The sequence below is a fragment of the Pyrgilauda ruficollis genome, unplaced genomic scaffold (assembly GCF_017590135.1).
Source record: "Pyrgilauda ruficollis isolate IOZ18807 unplaced genomic scaffold, ASM1759013v1 scaffold178, whole genome shotgun sequence".
In the NCBI taxonomy this organism is placed as follows: Eukaryota; Metazoa; Chordata; class Aves; order Passeriformes; family Passeridae; genus Pyrgilauda; species Pyrgilauda ruficollis.
Window position 1 is genome coordinate 693,478 of NW_024516764.1, and position 17,907 is coordinate 711,384.

The following is a 17,907-nucleotide window of genomic DNA, read 5'->3' on the forward strand; positions in this document are numbered from 1 at the left end:
TAATTTATCTTTCATGGATGGCTGCCCCTTTTTTCTGCAAATGCTTTTACCTACAGCCTTACTGTGTATACACTGAAAGTGCTGAAAGTACATAGCTAAGGAAATTACTAACAGAAAAAAAAAAGAACTAATCTAATTGCATTTCAATGTACTTATTGGGCTGTTGACTGCACAGGTAAATAACTTTTGTGGCCACTGCTGAAAAAAAAAAAACAAAAACCAAAACCCAAAAAAACTTTTCTGCCAAAGTGAATGTTTGATTTGTATTACTTTTTGAGAAGATGCCAGTCAGTTTGCTGCTGTGGTCTTCACAGGTGTTGAGTGCGCTGGCCAACACATTGACATGTGTGTAGACCAACAGTGAAATTGTATGGCTGCCCAGACCCATGGCAAAATCCCCCTTGGCTTCCATGGATGCATGTCTCACTCACATGGTGAACACTCAGGGAATCTCTAGTTGAAGTCAATAGTTTGTGAAGCCTTTGGGAATGGCCTGAGCAAAGCCAAGTGGGGAAGACTGAGAGCTGTGCCAGGAAGATGGTAGGGATGCAGGGAGAAAGTCCCGATTTGCCAAGGATGGGATCCAGCATGGTCATACAGGGTCTCTTGTCATGACTGGCCTCCTGCTGGCTCTGGTGGCAGGGCCACATCAACGGTCTTGGTGGTGGAGAGCCACCCATCCTACTGCTGTGGCCGCTTGTCTTGGTCCTTGTTGTTATGAATAAAAAGTTATCTATGTTTTTTAAGGCTGCGGAGTTAAAACAAGGAGAAGGGTGTGTCATCAGAGCTAGTATGCAGATCAGAATGCATTTCACTGAATTTTGTAACTTTCCAGGAAAAAAACCCCTAAAAACAATGAGCCAACATAGAATTAAAAGACCTAAGTGATGTCTAAGGATGAGGAACGTAGTCCAGTACCTGCTACGATCCTTTTCACTTCTCACCCTAACCTGAAAAGATGTTAACTAGAGAGAGGACCCGAAATGTTAAACCGAAAAGGTGGAATCTCCTAATCTCTCGTGAGGACGGAAGCCCCAGCTCTGCCTGCAGACCAGCGGACACAGCTGCATCACCCTCCTCCTCCGTGCCACTCCTGGGAGTGACTGCGGCGTGGACGCGACCCGTCGGTTTCTCCCCACCTGAGCTGATTCTTTTTAATAAAGGCATAAAAAAGGAGAAAGATCTCCTGCCCATTTATTTCACTTGTGGTATGGCTGTTGCCTGCCTGCACAAAGGGTTGGCTCTGTTTGCATCTTGTGTCCATCAGAAACCATCTGCCATTACGGGAAGAGCAAGAACAACTGCATTGCAGCGAGCTGTCTTCCATCACACCTCAGAGCCTTACAGCGCCATGGGTGTGGCAATGCCACGCTCCTAGGTGGTGTCGCCAGAGAGGCCCTGTGCCCGCGCCCTGCCCCATGTCCCTTCTGGCCCAGGCGCCATGTCCCAGCCCAGCCCCGCCATGGCGCCAAGGCATGTGAGCCCCGCCCCCAGGAGCGTGGCCAATGGGAAGCCTTCCCACCAGGCCTCGCCTTGCCCCAGTGGCCAGCGGGGTGGGCGGGGCTTCCAGAATGCAGCAGATGCAAATGAGGCTCCACCCATCCCGCCATGAACTCCAGTGCTGGGTGGTCATGTGGCAGCCTCGTGTGATGGTCAAGGTGTCATCAGGCTCCTCCCCGGGGTGACGTCACGGCTCTCGCGAGAGCGCTCAGTGCTGCCCCTCAGAGGTGTGAAGGGGCGCAGGTGAGGGCCAGGCTGGGCCCCGCCCCCGCCCGAGGTCCCGCCTCTAACCCCGCCCACCCCATCCGGAGACCCAATGAGAGCGCTGGTTGAGTCTCTCCCCATTGGCTGGCTGCCTGCCATGCAAATGAGCCTCGGCGTCATTTCCTCTGGTAGATCGAGCGCCATTTTCTCTTTCTGGCGGTTGATGCGGCGCGGGCGGCGCGCGGGCGGCGGGCGCTGAGGGAGGCGCGCGCGGGGCGAGGCGCGCGCGGAGCTCCGGCCATGCCGCCGCCCCCTCGGGGCGCGCATTGAGCGCGGCGCCGCCGCCAGGCCGGGAGGCGGGGCCGCGGGAGCGGTGGCACCGGGCAGCGCCGGGGGCAGAGCCGGAGCCGTGAGCGGCGGGTGGCGGCGGTGCGGGACTGCGGCGGCGGTGGCCGCAGGAGGAGGAGGAGCGGGAGCAAGAGCCAGGAGGAGGAGCAGCAGCAGAGCGGCGGGGGCTCCGCCTGCAGCCCGGCCGGGTACGTGCGGCGGGGCGGGGCGGAGGGCGGTGAACGCCCCGGTGGCTGCGCGATTTCGGCTCGGAGGGCGCTGCGAGCTCAGAGCGGCTTCCCCGAGCGGGCGGGGAGGGACGGGACGGGTCCGGCGTGGCCCCGTCGGGCGAGGCGTTTTACGCGGGGGTGCTCCCCCGCTGCCTCGCCGCTGCTGCGGGCTGTGAGCAGCTCGTTATCACCGCCCGTCTTGAGTGTTGGTGATTTAATTCTAGGTCGCACTTCAGCGATGGAGTGTCTAAGGAGCCAACTTAATAGCTTGCTTTGAAGTCTGGATTAATAATTTGAATTGCTTTTAATGAATTGTTTTGGTTTGAATTGTTTTGTGGCAAACTGCGGCAGGGACAGGAGTGGCACACGTACAGAAGCAGCACTTCATCACCGGTTAATGGAACCAGTTAATGGGACGCAAAATTACGTTGAATATCCTTGTGGTGCCTCAGCAGTGCATACATTTAGAAAGAAAGTTTATGAATAATGTAAACAAACACAACTCACACAATGTAAGCCGTGAAAACCATTTGAATGTGCTTGCTTTGTGGTCGAGAGCAGGTAATGGGGAATTCCAGTTGTCCTGGTTTGTAAACAGAATAAAAGACACGTGTGTAACTCCTGTTGCAGCGGTCCAGAGTCCTGTACTGTCAAAGTTATGAACAACTCACTTTCAGCAGATAATGTTTCGATGGGTTAATTACTTGGGAGGAATTGGATGTTGTCCTTAACAGTCTTCTGTCAAACAAAAATCTGTGTTTGTTAAAAACAGTTGTAAAGAGCTATAATTAAATACTTAAAAACATTCCTGGGATATTGAATATATTCTAGAAATCCTAGTGCTCCTTTTAATAAACTTAATCTTTAATTTTAATTAAAAAAATTTAGTTTCTTTAGCACAATATTTAGAGGAACTGGGTAAGAAATAAAGAATATGGTAATCTGCAATAAGACTTATTATAAGGTAGAGTGTATATGATAAGCTGTAGTAATTTATGTCGTTTATTTCATGGAGGTTTTGTGAAAAACAACATCCCCCACAAATTACAGCAAATCTTTAGAAACAAGAGCACACACAATTTTGGTATATCTTATGTTTTTCCATTGGGAATTCCTGGAGTTGGGCTAAGTCTTACTGAGTGCTGGTGGAGCTGGTTTGTGTTTGAACACTTTAGTTCCTCTGAAACCTGGGGGGGTTCAGTTCTGTCCCCTTTCTGACTTGTTAAGGTTCTGGATTGTCTGTGCTGTGGACTGTTGTGTGCATTTGTAATGTGCAAAGTCTTCTGGTCACACCAGGCTGATGAGTGCAGCACAAATGCAGTGGTACTTCCCCCTGGAATAGCCGAGTCTTCTGCTCACATACACATGGGGCTGACAAATCCTGCAGGATTTGAGTGGGCTCCGTCAGATGCTTACATCACCTAGGATGAGCTTGGATTGTGCTGGATTCGGGTTCTGGCCAGTGCCCAGAAGGGACTCCCAAGGGAGTCAAAGTATTGTGTGAGTTAGTGCTTTAGGAAGGCTCCAGGAGTTTAAATGGTGTAGTGTCCCTTAGCTTCTTCTCACCAGTCTTGGATAGCAGGGACTTGGTAGTGTGTTAATGAACCATCACAATAGTTGTTTAAACCACAGTAGCTGTATTTAGTGATCTAAATTTGATACGTTAGGTAAGATGCAGGTTGTGCTGCATCTCAGTCTATACCATCACATATCTTGCTGCTCTTCATTGTGTGTTAGCAGCTGTTGAATGATGGTTGTCTTGGTGTTGGGCAGGGTGACCTTTTTAACAGGTATGTGATTTATAGCCATGAAAAGCGCAGAATTATTGCGACTCTTAAGAGATCTGTGATTTGAAATGCCTGGAGGTTTCTGATGTAGCTGGACAAAGAAGAGTTAATTTTTTTTCTTACTTGAGATTTCTGTTAAGTTGCTGTTGGATAGAAATTTGGATATAAGAAGATAAACTACTTTGACCAGAACTGCTCTTTGTAAGTTTTATTAGAATATATTTTAAATTATAACAGATTAAACAATGAACAAGAATAGCATCCATTCTATTTAATCAACTTTTTCTTTAGGAAGCTTTCTTCCCTCTCCCTGCATAGGTTGGATAAGCTTTGATGGTGCTGATGTACTTGTAAATCTGGTTAGGTCTCTTTCAGAAGGCAGAGATAAGAGTCCAGGAAATGGAACTGACCATGTAATGTGTGGTTGAGCAGATACTCAGGTGTGACTTCTTAGAGGATGTGCAGGCTTACCAGAAACAAAATAAAATTGGTGAGGGTAAAATTTGGTATGACCGAGCCAAACTCTCATTCTTCTAGGCAGTTTCTTAGTGCACCTGTCCTCCTAGCTGCTCTCTGCCATCCAGTGTTCTTGTTCCTTGGGTTCTTGAAAATAGATTACATGCGTTCATTCTGCTTTCAGGAATGAAGCAGTTTTTATTGTTTTCTGAACTAATACTGAATTGTCAATTTCTAATTTACTATAATGAAAATAATTTTTGGGGACCCTGGGAGGCATTCCCTGGGTTGGGGAGATACAAGAGGCTTTCCTCAGGGGCTGTTGGGACCCCATTGGCTCCTTCCCCTGTTACTATGTCCCTCAGCCACTCTCTCCCTATTCTCCTATTGGCCCTCATCTTTGTACTGCCCAAGAGCACGGTTCAGCCCCTGCCTCTGGGGAGAGGGAGAAACCAGGACTCCCCTCATGAGTGTGCCTTGGACCCTGAACATCTCACCGTGTGGCTGAATTAAACATCTGTGGATACCATGCAAAGGCCCTTTTTGCTTCCTTAGCCTGGACTTCACTAGCAATATTCCAGCCGCAACATAATTTTGTATTGGTGCTTGTCAGTTCTGAAAACTGCTGAAATACAAGTTGGTAAACAAACCTTTCAAAATACTCCAATCCAAATATTTCCAACCTGTACATTTTTATAAAGGCCCTATAGAAGGTACAAACCTTATGAAAAGACGAAAGAGATTACAAAAATCTCTTTCTCAGTTACTAATGACAGTTACTAGATAAAAGTTACAATAACTTAAGAATGATTCAGTTTCCAAGGCAGATACTATGAAAGGACTAAGTTCCATTAGTCTTTCATAATTTCCCTGCCTAAAGCAGTTCTTTGAGCAACAAGCAAGTGAAGACCGACCACTTAGGAACGCATCTGGAGATCTTGCTTCTGTACAGATTACCTGGTGTCTAAACGGGTTACATTACAGCTGTTTTCTCTGTGGATCTTCAAACATTCCTCTTTTCCTGAAAACTCTAGAAATGCCTGGATTTTGCAGGAATTATTTGCATGCCCTTTGAAGGCACATATGTGCATCTTCCTTTTGCCAGCTCCATACCAACTCCATTTTCATTTGCTTGCAAATGCCTACTTCCTGTAGGAACACAAACAAAAGTGGTGCTGATTTCATGTAAGGAATAAAGCTCTCGATGTGAACACAGTCTGCCACTGGAGGAGGTTGTTCAGGGGGGCTGCCAAACCTGACTGGCCAAAACAGAGTGCCCTGGCTGCAATTAATGATTGAGCTTGCTTATAGGAAGCTGGACTGGGTGTCCTCGAGGTTCCTTCCAAGGTGAATGAGAATGTTTCTAGAGAAGTAGAATGAATAGGAATTTAGCATTTTGTGATGACTTCTCACTTTGAAGAGGTGCAGTGTTAGTGTTTCCCCCCTTTTTTTTTTTTTTTGTAATGCAGAGAAATAATAGTAAAATGTAGTTACTTGAAAAACTGGTGTCTTTGTCTACCAGTACAGATACTGTGCAGACTGTTACCTTGTCTTTTAGGCTAGTCTTAAAATACTGCAGTACTGCTGGGGGAAGAGTTGCATTTGTGATCTTTGGAAAGTCAAATGTAGTTAGTTGGGTGTTACAATCTATGGTAACAAATACAGAAATGAAACAAACCCATAGTGTTGAATAAAGCTCCACTGGGTATATCATTATGGAGATGTTAGCTGAACAAGCAACAAATAGGAATAGCTCAATGGCTAAAATGCCTGAGCAAGAGTTGGATGGCCTTCTTAGAACTGAATTTGAGACATCAGCTCTAAAATTATTCTTTTATTTTGCTAAAAACTTGACTTGGTTCTGTTTAAGACGTGGCACTAGTCTGAAAGCTCAGTGGATGATCAGGTTTTTTGGAAACAACAATTAAAAGCTGTGATGGATAAATTTTTGTCTTTTAGACAGGCAGCACAGTAATACGACAAAGACTCTTGGTAACCCTTGTTCAGTTTAACTGCAGTCCTTTCGTGTTGAATTTGCTGATTAAGAATGGAATGTGGACCAACAAATTCATGGAACCAAAGTGCAAACTAAACCTTGAGGAATGTCCAAAATAAAAGAAAAATTATTAGTGTGAAAAATGTGGATAATAGATTTCATAATAATCAAGGAATTAAACTGAGGACTTGAGGGAATAAGCTTAGAAGGTTGATCTTTTGTGACCTTTATGATGGGGTCTAATGGATAGAGAGACTCCAAGAGGGTAGATTTAGCTTGGATATTAGGAAGAAATTCTTAACCGTGAGGGTGGTGAGGCGCTGGCAGAGGTTTTCCAGAGCATCTGTGGATGCCCCATCCCTGGAAATGTGCTAGGCCGGGTTGCATGGGACTTTGAGCAGTCTGGTCTAATGGGAGGTGTCCCTGCCCATGGGAGTAGGTCTGGAGCTAGATGATCTTTAAGATCCGTTCCAACCCATACTATTTTGTGGTTCTGGTGTGAGATCCTTTAAGATCCATACTTCCAAGAATGTTGTTTAAATACCTACTGAATAACATTGCATGTGATTGCACGTAGTGGCCTTTGGATTGAAGACCAACTTTTTGAACACTGGAAAATAACTTCTATTCAAGATTTTTCTGGTATGGTGGAGGTTTTATTGTGTTTTTCTTTCTCCTGGATAAATAATTTAAGGGTAATTAATAATTTTATTTCTTCTGCATTAATAATTTCAGAATGATTACTGATTAAGAGAACTGTTGGGGTACATAGGGTACATATGCTCTATTGACTGTTTCTTATTTGTGAGCTAGACATACTTCAAGAAATGCCTGCATCACCTTCTTCTGGAGCATCAGTGTATGAGTTGGAAGACTGAGATGGGGAAACTGTTTCCATTGGAGCCTAATGTATTGAACCATATTTCCTTCTGGCTGATCACCACTGGGCATGGTGGTGTCCAGTCAGCTCTGTTGTTACCCACACTGGACTGTGGGGTTGATGTGCATAACCTGCTGTCATAGAGGGACTGATCTTAAAGCTTTAACTAGGGACTCTGCAAATTCCTGATGACTTTAAAAAGAGTATTTTATGTCAAATTTTTGCTCATTGCATTTTGAGAGAATGCCAGACCGGTTACTCTGATTTATTCCATTCTGTATAGGTTCCTGTTCTACACCCACCCTGATGGTATCAGAATGTCTTCTGGACTTGGTGATAAAAAACATTAGAAAACAAGACTAGCATCTGTCAAATGGGGTTCTCTCTCCATTTCTCTCTACACACCTTTCCTTTCAGGGGAGAAGAAGCAAAGAATAGTATGTGAGTTGTTTGAATTTTAATCATAAATGCTTCAACTGTATGTTTTGTACATAAATTAAGGTTTGGGGTGGTTACATACAGGCTGGAACGTTTTTTATATGGTTTGTGGGTTTTGGGGTTTTTTTGAGCCTTAGCTTTTAGTTAGTGTCTTATGTGCAGAGGGATTTTGCAGCTATTTGCATGAAAGTCCTATCATTCAAAGTAGAGCTTTCATGTTGGCAGGGAGCTTGCTTTTTTTGGTAAAGTACAGCTTTTCAAGACATTTGAGACTGTATGTACTGAAGTACTGTTTGGAGATTTCCTCTATTTTTTTTTTTCTTTTTCTTGTTCAGGTGTGTCCTGAATGGATGAATTGTTTAGCGATAAGAACTAAGATGTTGCAAATGCTCCTGGATCCTTTGTCATCTATTTAAGCACCAAATACTGGAGAAGCTTCCAGTGACCTTTTTCAGTGCAGGCTTAGGGTTAGGTTTTGCATTCTGTGTCCATTGTAGTTTCTTAAAGCTCAGTCTAATCTTGCTGTAATCTAGGAAGGAGTTGACGAAGACTGAGCTTTTTTTTACTTCTAAAGCTGAGCCTATGGAGATACCTTACAAGTTTGCAAAAGTAGAAGCTTTTGCAGGAAATCTAGATTTTACTAGCAATCATATTTTAAGCATGTAAATGGTTGATAGCAAACAAAATTATCAAAAAGACTTCTCATCTTGATGCTGAAATTTAAGGTGAAAGGTGTGCAATTTCTCCTTAAATGATATGATAATAATTTTCTGAATAGAACTTAATAAAATTCTGGAGTTCATGTTCTTTTACAAAAACCCTACAAAATCATTGTTCCTGCCATGTAGATACAAGGAGATCTGAAAGAAAAATTTGGAATTTTCTGTAGATAGAAGAAATATAAAGATTCCCCCCCCCTCCCATTACATTCTGTTTCCTTTAAAATCAGTCAACTGTTCTACTTGGGAAATGCTAATGAGCCCACTTCTTTGGCTTAAGGATTTTGGGGTTTCATATTTAAGAAATGGCATCCTGGCCCATATCAGCAAGAGTGTGTCCAGCCGGACTGGGGCAGTGATGACCCTGTGCTCGGCACTGGTGAGACCTCACCTTAAGTGCTGTGTCTAGTTTGTGCCCCTCAGTACAGGAAAGACATTGAGGAGCAGGAGTGAGTTCAGAGAAGGGCAGTGAAGCTGGGGATGGATCTGGAGCACAAGTCTAGTGAAGAGTAACTGAGGCAGCTGGGGGTGTTTAGCCTGGAGAAAAGGAGGCTCAGGGGAGACCTTATTACTCTACAGCTGAAAGGAGGCTGTAGCCAGGTGGGGGTTGGTCTCTTCCCCCAAGTAACAAGTGACAGGAAAGGAGCAAGTTGCACCAGGGAAGGTTAAAATTGGATATTAGGAAAAACTTCTTCAGGAAAAGGGTTGCCAAGCACTAGAATGGGCTGGCAAGGGAAGTAGTTCAGTTCCTATTTCTGGAGGTATTTAAGACACGTAGGTGTAGTGATGAGAAGCATGGGTAGTGACTGTGATGGGTTAATGTTTGAACTCTATGATCTTAGAGGTCTTTTCTAACCTAAATATTTCTATTCTCTGACTTTCCAGATTATAGTTCTTATTTTAACACGCTTAAATGCTAGTACCTGTGTTCAAGTATTTAGTCCATTTTTTCATTCCTTTTTATTTTTCCTCTTCTTTTTTTTTTTTTTTTTTTTTTCTTTTTTTTTTTTTTTTTTTCCTTTGCTTTATTTTTTGGTTGTTGTGGTTTTTTTTTCCCCCCAGGAAAAGTGCAAAATGTTTCAAATTCCTGTTCAAAACCTTGATAATATAAGGAAGGCTCGAAAAAAGGTGAAGGACATTCTTGTGGATCTTGGGCTTGACAGCTGCAGGGAGTTGTTGAAGGTAAAGTATTTGAAAGAATGTAAACCAATCTGAAGTGTAAACTCCTGACAAATATTTCATTTTCTGGTGTATATATAACAGATTTTTGGTCCTTACATCACATCAGGGGTTACTGGCTGCTCATACCCAGGGCATGAATTTAGTGTGTTAGTATTTAACAGTGCAAGAAGGTGTATTTCTTAACAAGATGTGTCATAGATGGCGCCTCATATTCTGTTAGTAATGTTTCAACAGAAAGAAACAGTACAGCTTTAGGAAAAAATTACCATAGAATAATGAATTGTTATTTGTGTGCAATGCAGCAACTTTTTTCAATTCTTTTAAGATTTCAAGCAGATGAGGACTTGAGTCTCCTCAAAGACATCCCATCACATACTAAGGGCAAGCTTCTGAAGGGACATACAAATCATCTGCGTTTCTGAAAATGGATAAGCCTTTAAACTTTGTGTCTGGTGAAAAATACCAAAATGGTCTTACCAAATTGTAGTTTGGTTCCGTATCTTAAAAAGTATATGCAGGTGTACTGGGTGATTAAAATAAACCTTGTACCACTGTTGCCACTTTGAGAAGGAAATTTGTGCATCAGTCAGGAAGAATGCACACCATCAGATTGGCAGCCCAATACCAGAAAAGGTGCAAACACAGCAATGTAACTCCATTTCTTAACAATAGAGCGTTTCAGTGAGCTGGTGCACAGGCTTTTTTGGTTGTTGAATACATTCACGCCTTCACATTGACAAGAGGTTGATTGCTTCTGTATGGCAGTACTAAAGTAGATATAACACCCTGTGAGGGTGCTGTTATGTCTTTTGTGGTGGTTTCTTTCTGAAGCTCTATAAATAATTGGAAAAAAAATGTTCAAGACCACATGCATGACTTATTTTGGAACCTTCTTTGTTACTGCGGTTGAACAGTTTTGTATATATCTAAATATTGTAATAGCTCAAGGAAAATCATAATGTCTATTAATTTCCATTTACTTGCTGTTTTTATTTTGTTAATATTCTGTAATCACACTTGTAACTCAGGAGCTTAGTCTGTCTTGACCATTGGAAGCAGGAATGTTTTGATGGTGGCAGGTTTTTAGTATGAAATTGCTTGTGGTCTCTTTGATTGTTGCATGAACTTCATGACAAATAAGTAATAAGTTGTTTTGTATTTGGTTGGGTTTTTGGTTTAATGCGCATTTAGTAGGTTTTGCTTCATTTTTAAGTAAAAAATGGTGGTGGGAAACCCAGCAAACATTTCCACTGTAGAAAAACCTCTATGAGATTAGGGCCAAAAAATACTGTATTAGGTTTTTCTTTTTGCAAATAATTCTCGCTCAACCAAGTTGATAACTTCAGTTTGTTTTTTCTGGGTAATCTGGGGCTGGTTTTGGTGCAACTTTAGCAGTATAGCTTGATCTGTACTTGGTTCATATGATGGTGGTATTTCTTTTTGGTAGCATGGGATGTGTGGGGTTTTAATAAAACTTAGAAGGCCTGAGATTGAAGGCACCTTGAAAACCCCTAGTGAGAAGCACCTAAAGCTTGTTTTCTCAAATATTGAGATGGATTTTTGGACTCTTTATGAAGGGGCTGGACAAGAAATGAATTGAAATATGATATGCTACAAACATGACCTGAATCTGGTCTTGCGCTATTGTAATAAGGCACGAAAATGGACAATAGTTAGTGAGGAAGATGAAGGAATGTAATGTATGACTAGTACCTCTCTGTAGGAATACACCTCTCATGGAGGCACTGGCACTGTGCCAGTGTCAATCCATGACATTACTAGTCATACAGGATTAGTTTTTAGGCTAATTGATCTCTGCTAGGAAGAAAACATGAGCATTTTGGCTGGAGTACTAGTTTGATTCTCCAAGTATTGTGTTTAAGTACACTGTAAGGTCAGAGGTTTTTCTTTAATAAACTGTTTTAGCTTCTCTAACCTACTGTGATCTTTAGGGCCGTGAAGGTGATTGGAGGGCTGGAGCACTTCTGCTCTGAAGCTGAAGACATCCTGAGAGAGCTGGGGTTTTCAGCCTGGAGAAGAGAAGGCTTTGGGGAGACTTTATTGCAGCCATTCAGTACCAGAAGGGGGCTCATAAAAAGGAGGGAGAGGGACTTTTGATACAGACAGATAGGGACAGGACAAGGGGCAGCAGTGGTTTAAACCGGAAGAGCATAGGTTTAGATTAAATGTTAGGAATAAATTCTTTATTCAGAGGGGGCTGAGGCACTGGTACAGTTGCCCAGAGGAGCTGTGGATGCCCCATCCCTGGCAGTGTTTAAGGCCAGGTTGGATGTGGCCCTGGGCAACCTGGTTTAGTGAGTGGCATCCCTGCCCATGAGGGGGGGGGGGGCGGGCCGGAACTAGGTGATGTATAGGATACTTTCCAACCCAAACCATTCCATGATGCTGTTCTATGATTCTGTGTCTTCATTTAAACTCTTAGCTTTTTATGTTTTTGTTAAGGAAAACCGTTGTAGTTTTAATACAGAGGGAAGAACAGTTCTTAGTTTAAAAATGTTTTTCTCTTCAACTTAAAAATACCTGTTATGCATAAGGATTAGTCAGGCTTCTCAGTGGACTTTGTTCCTTTCCCTTTGCCTGCTTTCATCCCCTCCTGGAAGTGAGTAATGTGGAAAGGTCATAACTAATTAGTAGATCTTTGTTTAAAGCAAGTGTTCAACAGCCATTTGCACCACTGAGGAGTTGTATTGATAAGAATGGTTATTTTTATTAGTAGATATTCCTCTGTAGGAAATAGTCATTTCAGCAAAATTATCGAGTTGTATTTCCTGTGTTTGGCTTGTGGGGATCTGGTGTGTAAGTGTAGGAGCCTGTCACTCAAACCAAAACCAAAACATGCTTCAGATAAGCCATAACTTTAAAAAACTTTTTTACAGTGTGTGATTCACTCCAGCGTGTTCGTCTGAAAAAGTTTTAGTAAGTCTCAAGTCTCTTCATTTTCTCTATCAGAAATAGTTCACTAAAATTCTGGGATTTCTCTTGTTGCATGAAAGGGTACTTTCTAAGGTTCCTGGGGGTTTTGTGGTTTGTAATTGTTTGGTTTTTTTTGTTTGTTCCGTTGGTTTTTTTTTTTGGTTTTTTTTTTTTGGTTGGTTGGTTGAAGGGCAAATACATGACTCATTCAGTGTCTAGGGTTGATTAGATTGTAGGGGATTTGTTTATTGTTGCCCTGAGCTTTTCTGGTTTCTCTGAGCATACTTGATGGTTGAAAAGTGTATTGCAAACTCAGTTGCTACTTTTTTCTAAATTCTTGAATAATGAAGTTAAAATCAAATTTTCACTGGCATGATGTTCTGGCTTACTGTAATCTGCTGAACATGTAGGAATGGTCATATTTGCACAGTGCAAATGGACAAGAGCCTAGTGCAGACAGAGCATGCATTCAGTAGGATTAAGTATTTTTTTGATTGTTGAAACTTTGTTGCTCCTTGTTGCTGACTTTATTCTGTGTGGCTGCTAAATTTTACGTAACACAAACTAATAAGTTTATGAATTCCACTCCTTTTGTAAAGTGAACTGGTCTTAAATGTTATTTATCTGCTTCTGCTGTTGCAGTGGGGTTGGTGAAGAGGTGAAAATCATGCCTTCTCTAAGTATCTTCAGAGTTTTGAGTGAAGAGGGATTTGTGAAAAGGAAGAATGTGAGGGGAGGAGATACAAGTTTTCTGTGGGTAAAGCCTGGATTTGTAGCCTGTGTTCCATCCAAGGCATTCTGGGTGTGCTGTTGAATCTAGTTTAGGGTCTTCAGAAATCCCTAGTAAATGGGAATATAGCTTGAGGGTTTGAGGGGTTTCTTTTTGTTTGTTTTTTTTTTTTTTTCTCCCATTAAGTTTGTATTTAAATATGTGTGGGTCTCAGAAATCTGGAGATGAACTTAGTATTTTTAGGATAGTAGCTGGCTTTGGCTTGAGGGATGTGAACTGCTCTGATGGGATTATTAAAAGAAGGCTGTAAGGACAGTTGCTTTCCCTGACGCAGTTGTAGACACAGTAATACTGTGCTTTTGTAGCTTCAGGAAAAGCAGCTCTTGAAAATCAGCTTTTGTGAATGTTTTGTTTTTCCAAGTTAGAAGTGTAACAGTGTTATGCAGATTTAATACTAAAACCTGTTGCAAAGTAAACTGTAGTGGTAAGTTAATAAAGCAATGAACTAAGCAATGAAATATTACCAGTGAAGGAGGAGGAAGGTAGAGAGGAAAAATACTTCGAGTGTTCACTGTGAACTTGGCTGGAAGCAGTGGAATTCAAGTGTAAATATTTTCACTCCCAATATTATTTTCAGTAACTATGAAATGTTCAGAATTCCTACTCTGTTATTAGGCAGTCACATGAACAAATATTTGAGGTAAAATAAATCAAAGCTGGTCAAAGAAGTAACTCTTTGAATGGAATTTAGAGACTTCCAAGTTATCCTCTGTTTGTGTGGATTTTTCTTTTTTATTTTTCCTTATTTCCTATTGACAATTTCCTTATATTCAGAACAGACTGCCTCATTTTCATTTCTTGTTTTTATTTTACTTTTAGAATCTTAAAAGTGTTGATGCAGGTGAAAACTACTTTTGTAATACTTCATGGAGTGATGTCTCTCCTTGGGACCCTGTGGGCAAAAGGAAGGTATGTATGTTTATCACACAAATTCTGGATAAATGTGTTGTGTGGAGTTGCTGAATTTGACAGTTTTCAGAAATTTGAATGCAGCTTTTTAATGGAAAAAAATAGCTTTAATATTTGTTTTCTAAGTGCTGTTAGTAAGGGAATAATCTTACATTTCCTCTTTGTTTTTCCCTGTAATGCAGGTGGTTGTGAGGACTTCAGTTACCATTTTCAGTCTTTAAGGATACAACCCTGAACATCAGTGTTTAAGATGTCACACTAATATTTTGCCTTTTTAGCCTAACCTAATATGTAGTCTTCACATGGTCTTCTGTACAACGTGACTCCTGTTTCATTGGAAGGGTGAAAATGTGATTGCGTAGATGCAAGTGGATTAAGATGAAATTATTATTAGTAGCTTGGTATGGGGTGGCAGTGAAAAACTTTCCAGTTATATTTGTGTACGTGAAACAGCTTTTAGTTCTGCGTAGCTAGATTCCACAAGAAAGGCAGGATTGACGTGAACAATTCATAATTGTATATAGTAACAAGTTGCTAAGATGCTGTGTCTAGAGCAATGGAGTATGTCCAGAAAAAAATGTAGACTTGTCAGTCTTGCTGAAGAGTCTTGAGGCCCCTCATGGCCTTCTTGTGGAAGACCTGTCAATGAAATTCAGTGTGGAATTGATAACATGTTGCTGTGGAACAGGTTGTGTTCCAAACTTTGTCTTTTGGATACTAACCTTGTTTGTATCCATTTTCTTTAAACAATTTTGGTTTATTAATGTGTATCATTTACATCCTGACTAGATTTGGGAGAAAAGAAGCTGGTCCTTCAGGATGTTCTATTCCAAAGTTGTTGCCATAAGGGGAAAATAAATTGTTTCCTCCTGTAAACTCAGTAGGCTGGAGAAGATGTCTGTGTAGGTGAAGTTGGTGGTTTCCACCATTTGTATTATTTTTAGGGAGACATTAACAGTTCTGGTAGACCTTGGTTTTTTGGAGGATGTTCTGTCTTTCTGCATGATTCTAGGTTGTGGGGAATGTGAGACTACACAACAAAAAGTACTACTATATTCTCGGATAGGCTCTTTGAAGGAGGGTTAATTGAGTTTACTGCAATGTCTCTAATAAGCCTTCTTTTGGATTCCATTTATACAGTTGAAGGTTGGTCAATCTCTAAGATGCTTTGTTTTTCTTAAGTGGCTTGTAATTTTTGTCAAACTTTCTATAAAATTGGCATGCCATTGGTAGGTTTTGGTGAACCTGGAAAAGCAGGTGAGTGAACAGAAAAAGCAGATGAGTACACAAGGAGAACATGCTGGCAGAATGGTTTGTAAAGGGTTTGTGTGGAAGAGCTCTGTTTCATACAAAGAATATCAAAGCAGCGTATTTCCACCTGCTTCTGTTCAGCTGAAAGAGAATTGTTTGGAGTTTTTCCTTTGTCAATTTACTCCTTCAGAAGTAGCGAGGCGTATCTTCTGGTAATGTTCTGTGTGCTTCATTAGTTCATTAGGGTCAGTGGCCTTTCTCTAGGCAGGGTACTTCAAGATTCATGCATCTGCTAATTTGCTTTGTTGCTGTTTACTAGCAGCTAAGATTAGACACCTAAAGAGTATAAATAGAGGATAATTCAGTGATAGCTTAGCAGCATGCTTCTTCAGCAGCCTTAGCCAGCCAGTGGCATTGTCTGGCCCAGTCTTTTGAATTGGGAGATTAGATTCTGGTTATCATCAGGAGACCTCCTAGTGCAGTATTCACATTCTCTGAACAGAGAGACATAATTCTCTCTCCCAGGATTTTTCTTGGGAAAGGCAGTGAGAAAGCTCAGAGAAGGGAATGAAAACAATTCTTATCTCTATTTGCTGCTCCTGTTGTTGGGTACATGTGTAGTGTGTTATGGAGATTGTTTACCGAAAGGGATTTGTTAATTGGATTCTGCTGATGGTTGTTTGGACTGATTGACCAGTTGGGTCAAAGCTGTGTTGTGACTGTCTGGAAAAGGTCACAGGTTTTTCTTTAGTATAGTACAGTTTAGTATAGTATTAGTGTAATATAATACAGCTTAATAAAGCACTTGTTCAGTCCTCTGAATCATGGAGTCTGAGCACATTATTCCCTGGCTGGAGGACGCCCAGCCTCGATACTCCTAGTACTGCTAGGAGATGGCTGGCTGTTGCCTGTAGATGGCTGACTGTAACCTGCATGGTTATATGACATGGCAAAAAAACCCCACCTGCAGGTGTTGTGTTGCTGTTCTTCATGGTATGTCAGTGAGATGTATGTGGGTGATCTAACTGGGCTGGATGCTATAGTGGCAGAACAGCTTGTTCCCTTTGGGTTCTGTTTCATGAGAGCAGAAATCAGTGAGGTGAAAAACATGTCTGAGGGAACAGACAGATTCCACTAGATTTTTGAGTGTGCAGATTTGTCACGTGGATGTGGCTATGACTGATTCTGTAGTTTTTGGCAGTAGCCAGGGTTAACTTCCTAGGAAGTTGATCAGAAAAAATGGTTGATGGGGCTATCAGTTTTTCAGAAAGAACAAATGATGTTCATATGGATATGAAAAGCAGTGCTGTCATGTGACATATTACTGAGGGAGCAAGTCACTGGTTAGTGCAAGATAGATATGTTTTTAAGCTGTTAAAATACTTTTCTGAGAGGAATGTGTATGCTCTATACTGAGCATTTTTGAGGAAATTGCACAAAAAATTACTATGATGGGATGTCCAGTATGTGTGAGTTAATATAAATTGTATGTATGAGTTAATACATCGCTGCTTTATCATAACAGGGGGTTTTACTACTTTCTATTATTATTTTGTCTCCAAAAGAATGTTCTTTAAAAAATTGTTGTTTATGGCTTTGTTGGGAAGGTCTGGAGAGTGTTCAGTGAAGAATAGGGTGTTGCAATACAGAAAAAGAAATCCTTGCCTGTAGAAGCTGAAGGGGGTCAGGACGGTCGGGACAAACACAGATGAGAGATTGCTGAAGCTAGGTCTTGGGATTTGCGGTTTATTGCAGAGGGCGTGAGTGCAGGGGCCCTGCTTGGAGCTGCCAGCCGCAGCTCGGAGCAGGCCCCAAAGAGAGAGGTAAAGAGAGCGGTAGAGAGAGAGAATGAATGCAAGAGCGTGGTAAAGAAAGGTTAGAGAGAATGAAGAGAGAATGTATGAATGGTTCCTGTTACAATACAATAAATCTTCTTCTGTGTTGAATATTCTAATTCTTACTAACCAGTCTAATACAAGATACAAATCCTATAGCATTTACATACAGCCTATAAGAATCATTACATTACCATACTGTGTTACATTTTAAACCCTAAAAACTACTCTTTGGACCCCTTCTGCTAAGCTAGTAGGGTCTGCTCTGACCCTTGGACCTGTCTGCAAGCAGAGGGTATTGTTTCATCAAATAGGGATTACCTTCAGCCGGCCATACTATTGTTTTCCAGTTGTTCAGTAACTAAGGTATCTCAAAGCTTGCTTTAATTTCAATCTGGCTTATAGTTTCCATATTCTCAAAATCTTTTGCCAGAGAATCATATTTTGTCTCCGTCTCTCTGGGTGCCTC

At 41.7% G+C, this 17,907-nt stretch overlaps 1 long non-coding RNA gene across 2 annotated transcripts; it reads left to right on the forward strand.

Moving 5' to 3' along the window:
* The first annotated feature begins 1,946 nt into the window (after positions 1 to 1,946).
* On the forward strand, positions 1,947 to 17,907 carry LOC121351883. 2 transcript variants are annotated; one of them, XR_005954854.1, is made up of 5 exons: positions 1,947 to 2,240; positions 7,664 to 7,821; positions 9,600 to 9,719; positions 14,263 to 14,352; positions 17,872 to 17,907. It is a non-coding gene; the product is annotated as an uncharacterized LOC121351883 (long non-coding RNA). The 2 variants fall into 2 exon arrangements; XR_005954853.1 differs by lacking the exon at positions 17,872 to 17,907 and adding an exon at positions 14,535 to 17,851.